The 12,562-nt window shown below is 46.5% G+C and overlaps 1 protein-coding gene across 3 annotated transcripts in view; it reads right to left on the reverse strand.

Annotated features, from left to right (window-relative positions):
* NHEJ1 (nonhomologous end-joining factor 1) overlaps positions 1-12,562 on the reverse strand; it is a 96,106-nt gene that overhangs the window by 48,024 nt on the left and 35,520 nt on the right. The window lies entirely within an intron of this gene.

Raw genomic sequence — 12,562 nt, forward strand, 5'->3', positions numbered from 1 at the left:
GGATGAAAGAAGAAAAAGGAGCAAGAAAGAGAATCAGAAAAGCAGTGGAACTGGAAGGAATCCCATGGTCAGGTAAAATGCAGGAAATCTCCCATCTGTGTTCTCATTCGCTCTTTTCCATTTTACTCGAACAAAGCCACCTCTCAAAGTGGAGTTTGCTGAAAACATATTCATTTCTTCCTATTTCCCATTCCACTCCAGCCCGCCTGCCTGCCTGCTTCTCAGGAACTTTCAGTAGGCTTCGATTGTGCCTACATCAGCAGTAAGTGCTGTGAGTGGTAGAGCCGGAGAAGATACGGTTTCCTGCTTCAAAGAACTTGTAATCTACTTGGCAGAGACAAAATATAAATATGTGGAAAAAGGCAAGAAAATAATTGCAAAGAAAGAGATGATAAATACAGGAGAAAATAGGATAAACTATTGATATGTAACTGCTCATGGTCTGTGGAGTGAGAGGAAAATAAGATTCAGCTGATAATTCAGGGAAGGCTTCCTGGCAGAGGTGAATTTTCTTCTTGAAGAAGAAAAACAGAAATGGACTGACTGAATTCAATTTATGGGTTTATAAAAGTTACAAGGAACCTTAGGGTGTGTTTTATGAAAACTGCTCATTGACAGATGAACTAAACAGAAGCCCAGGGAGCTTAAATAAAATATGTCCAAGTGACAAATAAGTAAGTGGAAGAGCTGGAATTCAAATCAAATTATTCTGACTTCAGATCCAGAGCAGGTGACAGGAACAAATGCAGAGGAGTGAAAATGAGCAATGCCTATAAGGAAGGTGAGCAGACAGGCTTGGCTGCGACAGAGGGACCATGTACTGAGTACTGAGGTCCTGTGATACTGAGTTCTGTAGGGTACTGAGAAATAAGAAGCCCCGGTCTACTCCCAAATGATCTGAGTGGCTCCATCTGAGACTCCACTTCTCTCCCTTTTCAGAAACACCCACGACACCTTAGTGACAGGAGCCCTGCAGAACTTCTGCATTTCCCACACCACGTGTCCTGCTCTGAGACCTTAGCTTCTAGCAGCCGCCATCCAAGATGCCTGCCAAGGACCCTAGAAGCTCCAAGACACACATATAACAAAACTAATCAGGGAGCTACTCCACATACGCACTTCTGGTTCTGCTCACAACCCCACCCTCCTCCTTTGCCCCCACCAACACTGAGGAAACCAGATGTACAAATGGTTAACAGAGAAAAAAAAATCCCACCCAGACCACTTGAAACGCGGCTAGTCTGGCTGGGCTTCGAGTCCGCTCAGCGACTGCTCCACATCTTCTATTTATAGGCTCTGGGTGCCCAGCCCAGCTTCCAGGTCACTAATTGTGGCCCAGCCCTGAGCCAACCCCACACCTCCTCCCCCGCCCTGCAATGCAGGGAACAAGAAGCAAATCCAGCTTTGTCCAGCCCAGGGAGAACAGCGAGGAATGAGATCTGAATCCAAGACCCTGTATTATAGCCAGAAGGCCCTGCCCGCGTACTATGCATCTTGGAGATCTGAGCTATCCCTTCCTTCGATAGCAGATTCCTCTTGGCAAAAAGACTCGGCTTTCTCTGTTAGTTCTGTATCCGTGCTACATTGGGCAATAACCAACGGGCCACATCCCGACTAGCAATTCTGTATCTGAAGCCTTGTGTCCATCCCAATTAAACCTGACCATTGTCAATGAGGTTCATATTCAGGGCAAAGGACTGGGACTCAGGTGAAGGAAGAGTTAAGAGGCTTAGAATAAGAAAGAGAAGTCTCCTTCCTTTCCCAGTGCCTCAATGTTATGGTTACCATTCTTCTCAAACAGCCCAACAAGCTCCCAAACCTGTACAGCCTTGACCAATACTGCCCAAGACTATACATCCCAATGTCAATCTTCCCTTTCTCATTTGGGGGTTCATTTGGGCCACTGGCTAACATGCCAGGGATTCTGGTTATTGGAGCCAGAACCAGAATGCTGCTGTGCTATCTCATCATCACCCACAAATGCCAATTCCCAGCCCCAAATGGCCCCAAATCTTTCCTCCCAAGACCACAAGGGGAAAAAAGTTTCCAAATTAAAAAACTAAAACTGGCAACAAAGGTGCCCCATGGCAGTAACCTTTAAAACTGGCCATTAAAGTTTATAAGTCAGACGGCACCAACGTGAACGATCAAGAAGAGAAAAACAGCCCCCTCCCTTGGGGACCCAGAGCGACAGCCTTCCCCCTAAAGCCACAGAGCTGATGTCACAAGAAGCACTTGCTGCCATCAAGGGCTCTCTGTGTCCCAACTACAACCATTCACAATGTAGGCAGCCTCTGTGTGCTGAGGCGGGTGGGTGTCTGGCTGAGAATAAAGGAAAGGGGAGGGGTAAGGAGGCATGGGTTGGGGGTATATAGGAGGTAGGAGAAGATGGGGAGAGGAGAAAAACAACAAATCTCTTCCTAGCCATGATGGCTGCCTGCAATTCACAGGCCAGGAGGGGACAGGCCTGTCAGGCTGCCTAGGAGAGTGGTTCCCAACTTTTTTCCACCCAATACACATGAAACATATCTATTTTCATCAGTAACTTTAAGTCATTATGTAATGATTCCTAACCATCCTGGGATAGAGGGGACATATATCAGAATTTTTTGGCAAGGGTATGAATTGTTTGAAAAGGCCTCCAAATTATTCTGACCACCTCCCCTATGGGTTATTTACCCCCCTGTGAAGAATCATCAGTTTAGGGAGCCTACTTCTCCTTCCCTCCCTTCCTTCCTTCCATGTATTCAACAAACACATTTTAAAAGCTTCGATATGCCAGGCATTGTTCTAAGGACACTGGGGTGACAGCAATGAGCACACAGACAAAAATCCCTGCCCTCATTGAGAATCCATGCCTTCGCAGGGGAGAAAAACAACATAATAAAAAAAGCAAAATCTGTGGTATGTTGGGTAATGATAAGTGCTAAGGAGAAAAACAGAGCAGGAAAGGGGAACAGAGAGTGCTGGAGGGGGTGGAGATGACATTTTCCAGAGGGTGGCCAGGAAGTTCTCAACTAGAAGGTAGCAAATGAAAAAAGAGTCAAACAAAGAGAAGGAATGGGCCACGCAGGTCTCTGAGGAAAGAGCATCCTCAGCAGAGGGACAGCAAGTGAGAAGGTGCTAAGGTGTGGCACATGTCTAGTATGTTCAAGGAAGAGTCATAAGGAGGCCACTATGCCTGGAGCCCACGTGCCATTCTTGGTGACAGTTCCTCCTCCATTGTACATCCTGTGGCTCTGAGGAGCTGGGCTGATTGCCTGTTGGACTAAATTGTCTAAGCCAGGGACATGCTCACAAGCAGAAGGAACTTAAGTAGCTTGGTGAAAGGGGACACAGGTAGGTAAGATAGCTTAGAATTAAAGTATTTCTCCTTGTTTAAACAGCTCAGCGTTCTTTTAAATAAAATCTCATCCATTCACACAAAATCCTTATAAAGAACAAAAGTCATATCCCCCCAAAAATTCTTCTTTAAATGAGGTTAAAGCTAGGAATTGGAATAGAATTTACTCTTGATACCCAGTCCAATGCCCTAATATTCATAAAATCATAGAATATTAAAAGCTGGAAGAGGCCTTAAGAGATGATCTTATGCATTCCCCTCATCTTACTCCAGAAGCAGCTGCTGAAATTAGAGCCCAGGGTTCTTGGATAAGGGGTGAACACTCCTTAGAAAGCAATGTAGTGCCAGGCCGGTGTGGCTCAGTGGTTGAGTGTTGACCTATGAACCAGGAGGTCATGGTTCAATTCCCGGTCAGGGCACATGCCGAGGTTGCAGGCTAGATCCCCAGTAGGGGGCATGCAGGAGGCAGCTGATCAATGATTCTCTCTCATCATTGATGCTTCTACCCCTCCCTCACTCTCCCTTCATCTCTCTGAAATCAATAAAAACACAACTCCTGCATTCAAGAATCTCTCTTGCAAAGGATGATATGGTGATGGCATTAGGATTACCAAAGACTAAATAGTGTTCTCTGTCCCCTGATCTCTAGAAAAAAAGGCTGTGTTGTCTCCACATGCTAGGGCCACTGCTCTTCATCTAGCTCCCTTCAGCCCAAATGTCCTTGGTGATACAGAGCCCAGCCAAGCCCGTGGCTGCAGGTTCTGAAGACCAGAACTGAGTCTACAGTGTGAACACAGATACACACACACAGACGCATACAGTCAGTGGGAAGGAGGGGAAAGGAAAGCACACACAACACAACACACTAGGGCAGCTGCAGAAAACAACTGCTTGTTAAGTTAAAATTAAACTCTGCACAAATATTGACCTTTGGAGGGGACAGAAACCGGTCCCATATTTACCAGTTTTATAAATGGGACTGACCACAGCTGCCCCACGCGCTTGGCCAGCATGATGGCAGGATGGGGCGAGGCCATGCTTTGGGGGTGGGGGGTGAATGAGAGGGGCAGGAGAGATTTTAAACACTCTCTTAAACGTAGTTACTACTGGTAGGTCAAAGTTCCCGAAAGCCTTAAAAGAGAAATTTCTAGGAAAGCAAATAAGGCAGTCCCTGAAAGTGGGGGGTCAGAAAAGCAGGAATAGAGAGGAAAAAGAAAGTGTGAGAAAGAAAAAGTTTGCTACAAATAGTGAAAAATATAACAGAGATTGAAACTGAATGGAGAGAATGCTAGGAGCTTATCCTTTTGAACCCTGGCCCTTGGTCAAACCAAGAGTCATAAGGTAGGAGACCAGGTGACCAACTTAACCTAATGGAACGATCGAAACTAACCGGGTCTGAGTCTTGGCTCGGCTGCTTCATTGCTATGCAGCCTTGGGAAGCTGAAGGACCCCCGTTTCTCCATCTACACAATAGAAGTAATAATACAAAAACTTTGTCCTAATTCACAAAGACAGAACCCAAAGAAGACAGTGCGAGTGAAAGCACTTTGCCAACCGTAAACACCGCACAGATATCAATCATTACTTTTATTAATTCTCCCAAACTAACTGTGCACCTTTATACTCCAAACTGGCCAATGAACTGCAGTCTCTCTAAGAGCAGAGCTAGGTCAGGAGGGAGAACTTGAGCTTCCCCTGAACTTGTCAAAAGCCTCCTAAAAGCATACATCTAAACCCTTCCATTGCTGCAGGATAACGAGGAGGCCAACGTGCTGAACGATGCCCCAGAAGCCATACTCCCAGCTGCAAAAGGTCCCAATACGAAGGGGAAGAAAGGACTCATCAATACTATTTTCCTGACAGCTGATCTCTGGCAACCCACGGTTTTTCAGGAACAAACTTCACAGCTGCTGGGCTACTTAGTTCTGTTCTGAATCTCTGCTGCCTTCACCCTCTTTTATATTTTCCTTACACTCATGACTTCCACGATTAATAATAAGCATAAAAGTCTGATCCAATCACCACTGAGTAGAGCATGACAACACCCTCCCACCAACACTGTGCCACCAAGAATCACAATCTGAAAGTATTTCAAATAAATATACTTTGAAAAATACATGAAAAGATGTTGCTGAAATTAGTTGCCCAGTTTTACAGAAAGCCCCTGTGCCTTTATGTGGTACACTGTTTACACTCCACATCTTCAAAGCCTGGGGCAGACAAGCGTCTGTCACTTTATGGCACAGGGAAACTGCAGAGATGAAGTTAAAGTCCTTTGCCTCCTCAGGCTGACCAAACACGTCACTAGTATCTCTTGACTCTGCTTTACTTGTTCAATGTTTGACCTTAATATATCACAGTTTATATTGTTAAACGTGTGTCATAAAACATAAACAATGTACAGCACCATGTCAGCAATTCAGGAAGAATTTCCAACGCTGCAGTCTCCCTGGTCACAGGACAGGGAGATGTTTTGCATTTGGTGCACCAAACATGTGCTGCACGGGACTCCAAACAAACTGGGGAGGGGGAGACAGACAGGAAAGAAAAGGGAAAGCCAATGGGGAAATCATACTCCACGTGGGGAACCAGCTTCCTTGAATTTGGGTCCAAGGACTTTTCACAAAATGTAATCCTTATGAATTTCCATCACCCTCTTCCTAGGACTTCGTCCCTCTCCAGGGGCTCCAGAGGAGTGATATGCCTCCAGGTCCAGCCACTCAGGGCCTCTAAGGCTTCTTTTTTTCTAACCTAGAAAAGAGTTCTCTCCACACTCCATGCCCATTTTTTCCACGAGTAATGACCTCCACAGGTCTTAGTTCCATCTTCTATAAACAATGGAGAAGCTGAGCTAGCTGACTTTCCCTGTGTGACCTAAGACTCCCTGTCAAATCTCTTAAGCTATAGCCAGAACTGATGTTAATTTCAAGTACACCGTACTTCTAGGAAAAGGGAAGTGAGCATCAGCATGACTGTCACCCACCTAATACTCCAAAAAAGTTCATCCTTCTTGCTCTAAGCGACAGAGCTCACAGGAGAAGCCCTGAACAGAACCCATCGGTCTATCACTCTTCAAGGTCCTCCTCCCACAATGTTCTCATCCAAATAAAATCAACGCCTCAGACAGGGAGGTTTCTAGGCTAGAAAAATGGTGCAGGTGCTAAAAACAAGCATCGTCAAAAGCAAAATATTCTTAAGGGGAAATTCAGAGCTAAGTAAATCTCTGGGGAAAACACACACACACACACACACACACACACACACACACACACACACACACAACAATAAAGCCCACAATGGGAGAAGCAATTACCATCCAGCACTTAGAAGTGTTGTGCCCATGACGCCTTGCCTGTAAGGGGGTCCCTTGACCCTCTAACCACAGCTCCATCTGTGAGACCCTGCTGACCTCCTCCCAGACTAAATTCAGGCTGCCTACATCCAACAGAATCCAGCAAAATGTAGCCCCACATAGGAGGTCTAGTTCAATGTTGTCTGTCTCCTTGGTCTTCTGCTCTCTCCTAGCCAAACCGGGGTAGACTGACCTCTCAGAGAAGTCCCTAAGCAGATCATGTGCCAGAGCTGATTCCTATTTAGAACGCCTTGACCTAAGCAAGCAAAATGTCATTCTTGGGGGCTTCAAGACAGAAGGGCACTTTAATATTAAAGATAACAGCAGGGAGACATGGCGGGGGCGGGGGTCGGGGGAGACCTGTAATACTCTCAACGATAAAAAAAAAAAAAAAGATAATAGCAACATAAGTTTTCCAAAGGCCTACAAGAGATAATGCTAATAAGGCCTAAGAAATAGAAAATGGCCCAGGCCGGTGTGGCTCAGTTGGTAGAGCGTGGTCCCAGGCACCAAAAGGTCACTGGTTGGATTCCCTCTCAGGGCACATGCCTGGGTTGTGGGCTCGATTCCCGGTAGGGGGTGTGCAAGAGGCAGCCAATCAATGTTTCTCTTTCACATAGATGCTTCTCTCTCTCTCCATTCCTCTCTCTCTCTAAAATCAATAAAAACATACTTTTTAAAAAGATAAATAGAAAATGGAAGCCAGGGTCCCCAGAAAGGCTCTGATGTAACCCGAAAACAAAAACAACAGGACTAGAAGGGGACTCTTACAGGGACTGGATAAGACTGGGAGCAGATTGAAAGCACACAGAAGAGACCCAGAGACCTGGAAAACACCTCCACACACAAGGGCACGTCTATTTTATATCTGAGGCCCAGGCACTGCAGAAGCGTTTGCTTGTGTAAGCACTATGTCTGGAACCCAGAAACAACTAAATTTCAGGCCTAGTAGGAAGCATCCCTCCACTGTAATCTCTGAAAGCCCCTAGAGAAGCAAATAAGGAAACATTGCTACCGGGTACCAGTGTGTGCTGCCGACTCACCAGCGCTAGGAAATGTCTGAACAGACTCTTATTCAAGCCAAGGGAAAACGCTGTTAAAACACACAAAACTCCTTTGACTAATGTGAGAGGGGGAAAGAGCCTCTATAATTAACAGAAACTGTCACAGGCATTGGGGGCCTCCGACGTGTTCAACGCAAACCACTTGAAAAGACCCGGTCTTCTCGGAGAAGGCTGGGGTTTGTGAGCGGGGCTCCACCAGGCTGGGGACAGCTTTTCCAAAAGAATCCCACCATATTCAAAAGGAAGAAGATGCAGAGGGGGAAGAAAAAAAAGGGGTGGGGGAAAGAAAGGAAAAACCCAAACCTCAGCTGAATGTTTTTCTACCACTGGAACTAAAAAGCAGAGCAGAAGAAGAAAAGTCCATATGCAACCAGTTTTCAATTAGGGCCTAATTAGAAAGAAAAGTGGCAGTGCTATTATTATAGATCTGGGGAGGAAGAAACGCAGTCAATGACTTGAGTTTGGGCTGAGCCATCCACTTGAAAGCTGTGATGATTAGAGGGACAATTTATGGTGAGAGATGTTGGAGGGAGAGGGAGGGATGGAAGAAGAGGACTTAGAGGCTGGCTGATCGAGTCAATCAAGAGCCAAAAAAAAGATAGCCCAAAACATTTATTGATCGCCCACAATTTGCAAAGCATTACACAAAGGGCTGTGAGGAGAAATAAAGATCATAACAGCCATAACTCTGACCTGAAGACTGTCCCTGCAATGAGTACCCACCTCTCAACACTCGGCCACTGCGTACACATGCACAGTCTGCAGAGAATTTAACCTTGACTTCTTTTTATACTAAGTCTACTCTGACCACTCATGTGGCCTCTCTCTGCATTTCTCCCAGCTCCCTCCTCATTTCCATACGTGACACACAGAGAAACCCCCAACCCCCCAAAAAAGATGCCATCATCAAATATAATTCCTGAATGAAGTTATCAGGATTCGCCTCAGCCCTCAAAAGAAGCCAAAGTCTGAACCTTGGCTCAGGCAGGCTGAGACCCTACATCATGTGGGAGAATCTCAGAAGAGCTGGAGGGCATCTTCTGCTTTTTGTGTGATCCCGAATGATTCAGTTCCATTTTCTAGGTAAAAGCCATAATAGATGAGAACAAGCAGAAAGGAGCTAGGGATGAGCATCCTTGTCTATGGCTGTAGGAAGGAAGTTCCATTCCCTATTTGCAATAAAACAAAGCAATCTGATTGGTAGAAGCATGAGTACTTTCTTCCCTTGCTCTGGGGTACCCTCTCCCTTGTTGATTTAGTTCAGGCAACTTGGAGGAGGGACAGGAAAGGCCAGGGCAAACATGTCACAGCCTGCAGTGAATAGGGCCAACAGAAAGGAGAGCAAAGAACAGAGCTGAGAGGAGAGGAAAAGAGGAGAGGCCTCTCTTCCCATCCCACAACCTGGGCTCCATCCAACACAAAGTTAATTCCTAACCTCGGCTCACCACCCTGCCCACTGCTTGCATGATTTATCTCCCTATCTGCCTGCATTGCCTTTACAAGCCTCCTAGCCTTGCACACCATTATAAAAGCTGTCTGTAATGCTGGCTCGACCTGGCCTGGCCCGGGCTTCTGCCACAGTAACCCTTCCCCACCCCTGAATTTTACAAGCCTTCCGCCATCATGGAAATCTGAAATCCCACGAAAGAACAGTAAACAAAGCAGGGAAAAGAAAATACCTAACTCGGCCACTCTGGACACAGCAAAGTCACAAATGGACTGATGTCTCTAAGCCAGGGATGAAGGCCTTTTAGGCAACGACAGTGAGCTGCCTTCTGGACTGAGCTCAGCCGGATAATAATAAAGAGATGCACACAGATGGGCCTATCCTGTATGGGGCACAGCCAAGCATCCTGGTGCCCTGGGAATTCCCAGGCTCAAGGAATCAGCCAGAATGTCAAGAAAACTCACAAGTAAACACAGGTGTCAGGTTCAGAGAACCATGTGGAAATGTGAAGTTTTAAATAACGGAAAGAGACTAAACATTATTCAGACCACAAACTAAGTCGGCATCAGCTCTGTCACCTTCTTATGGGCTCCTGAGGGAGGCAGCATGGTGTAGTGGAAAGAGCATGGGCTTTGAAAGCTGGCTTCATCACTTATTTATGAGCTATGTGACTCTGGTCAACTTAAATTCTCTGAATCTGTTTCACTTTCCGTACCATGGGAAAATACCAACTCATAAAAAGGTTGTGAAGAGTAACGAGATTTACAGCCAGAGGGCCTGGCACTCAACAGGTACAAAAATTGTAGCTATTCTTTGGGATGTTAGACATCCTAAAATGTGTTTGTGATGGGTGTTCTATTGCTTCCCCCGGCAAATCTTAGCCTGCTTAACAGGTTACCCTTTATTCTATGCACACTTTCCCTTAATAAACCAGACTCCATCGGTCCATCTCCTGGCCAGAGAATAAGCCAAAAGGGGGTCTCTTGGGGAAGTATTCTTTCCTACCGACTGTCTTGAATCCCCTTGTTCCTTTATCCCTTTGAACTCATATGACCCAGTTCTGGCCATGACCCTCCTCACTAAGCTCCCATTGGCTCCTCCAGCCTCCGTTCAGAAAGGCTCTTCTTTCTCTTCTGATGCCTCAAGAGAACCTGCCAGCACCCACCAGGTTCCATTCTTTTCAAGAAAAGCCACACTGCCCTGTTACAGCACCTAAGCCAGAAGCCAGGGTTCATATCTTCCTGGCGAGCTTAGTAGAGAGAGGGACACTAAAGCATTCTCCACGAGTCTCTGGAGTTCCAAAGTGCCCTGCCAATGAGGCTGAGTGCTCCCCAGAGCTCTGTTATTCACTTGGGGGTAGGTAGTGGGGAGCCGGAGGGGAGGGCCGGGGGAGGGCAGGAAGAGAAGAGAGCCTTGATTCAGGGGCCAGACTGAGTCCGCCACAGGCCAGGCTCCGCTGAGGTTTCTCGGGTGAAACACGTCTCTGTGATGGCTGTGCCTGTGAAGCGGATGGAAATGCCCATAAAGCCCTATCAAACCCTGTTCACAGAAGGACAGGGATATATATAGAACCAGGAACCAAAGGGGCCACAAGGGATTCAGGCGGACAGCTCCGCCCAGCCCTTAAACCCGCCCAGGGAAGGGGGGGCGGCCCAAGGAACAAGCTCAAGGAATGAAGGTTGGAGACAGCCCGGCGGGTTTGCGAAGGGAGTGGGGAAACGAGGGGCGTCAGGGACAATGCTGGAAGCGAGCTCGCGCCCAGGCTGTGGGAATCAATCAGGCTGGGAGCTGTGCCTGCTCCAGCACGTGGCCGTGGCCGCTAAAGGCCTCACTCTGAGTTTTGGCCAATTTGGAGGTGACTTTTAACTCTTTGCTTTGGCGTCCTACCGTCTTGATGGTGTTCTGCTTCCTTCTCAGAACCAATGAACCAACTTTCCCTGCCCTCCTCCGCTCTCCCCACCAGCACCCCCACTCCCACCCTTCTCCATTCCCACACCCTTAACCCCACTCCCAGCCTCCCAAAGAAACAGGGGTGGGAGGCAGGTGAAAAACAGAAATCTATCCATAAGGAACGTGTCCTGAAACAAGAAAAATATCCTAAGATGGACATCTATCAAAAGATAGAAACAAATTCACAGAAAGGAAAAAGAGGCTCACAGAACAAGGCAAGAGCCTTATAAGAAACCGTGGCATCTTATAGCATCAGGCCCTAAAGGAGACACTGTCACACAGGGGCAAAAAGTAAGCAGGTTCTTCTTCCACTCTGATTTGTGGACGTCCTTCTCTCCACCAATCCTCTCCCAAAGTAGGACATTGCAGGTACAGATACTGGCTGATTGAAGCTAGCAAACACTGAGCCACAAGGCTTTCCTACCTGAGCAACAGCCAGAGCCCCCTCTGTCACCAGTTCAAAAGAGAATCCTTCCCTCTCTCCACCTCCTTCCCCAAAGCCAGCTTGAGATGTATGACAATGTTTTGGCGCCACCTGCCGTCCTTTTCTGACAGCTTAGTAGAATAGACCCTAAAATTGGACGGACCTCAAGTTCACCTTCTTTAATTCATCATAAGCCCCAAAGGAATGGAATCCCAGAGAAAAGAAACCAAACTTCTACCAAAGGGAATACTCCCACAGCACACAATGGCCAACCCCAGTTCCCACCCTCCTGTTTCCTGGGACAGATGTCTTAGGAAGGCCAACTAGCCAGAACCTCCTCGGTGGGTTTTTAGCTCTAATCTTAACAACCATTAGTCTATGAAGGTCCTTCTCCAAGAGTTTTTCTGATTTGAGAACTGTGAATACTCAATAAGCCCTTTCTCTATTTAATAGAGTCCATATACATTAAAATTATTTCTGTATCAGTTTTGATTTTCTTGGTTTTAGGTAGAAATTCTAATTTTGCACCAAGATGACATGATCCTTTGTCATCAAACAGTAGAATGAAAGCAGTGTCACCCAAAGAGCAACAACTTAGATATTTTACACTGCTCTCCATTCCTGTGGTCCTCAGGATGGTCTGGGCAAACATTTAACAAGAGTAAGCTCATCTCACAAATATAAACATTTGTTCATCCACTTAACAAATATTTCTGCAGCACCTAATATGAACTAGGCACAAGCTGAAGGTATGGGGGGAGTAAGACATATGAGGTTCCTACTCTCATAGAGCCTCCATGCTAACATCATTTACCTGGTGTATTAAGGAATTCTAGCAATTTCTCACTCATCTTAAAGAATACCTGTGTGAACAACAAAGAGCAAGACAAAGCCCTGACCAGTTTGGCTCAGTGGCTAGAGCGTCGGCCTGTGGACTGAAGAGTCCCAGGTTCGATTCCAGTCAAGAGCATGTACCTTGGTT

Source organism: Myotis brandtii, unplaced genomic scaffold (assembly GCF_000412655.1).
Source record: "Myotis brandtii unplaced genomic scaffold, ASM41265v1 scaffold79, whole genome shotgun sequence".
NCBI lineage: Eukaryota > Metazoa > Chordata > Mammalia > Chiroptera > Vespertilionidae > Myotis > Myotis brandtii.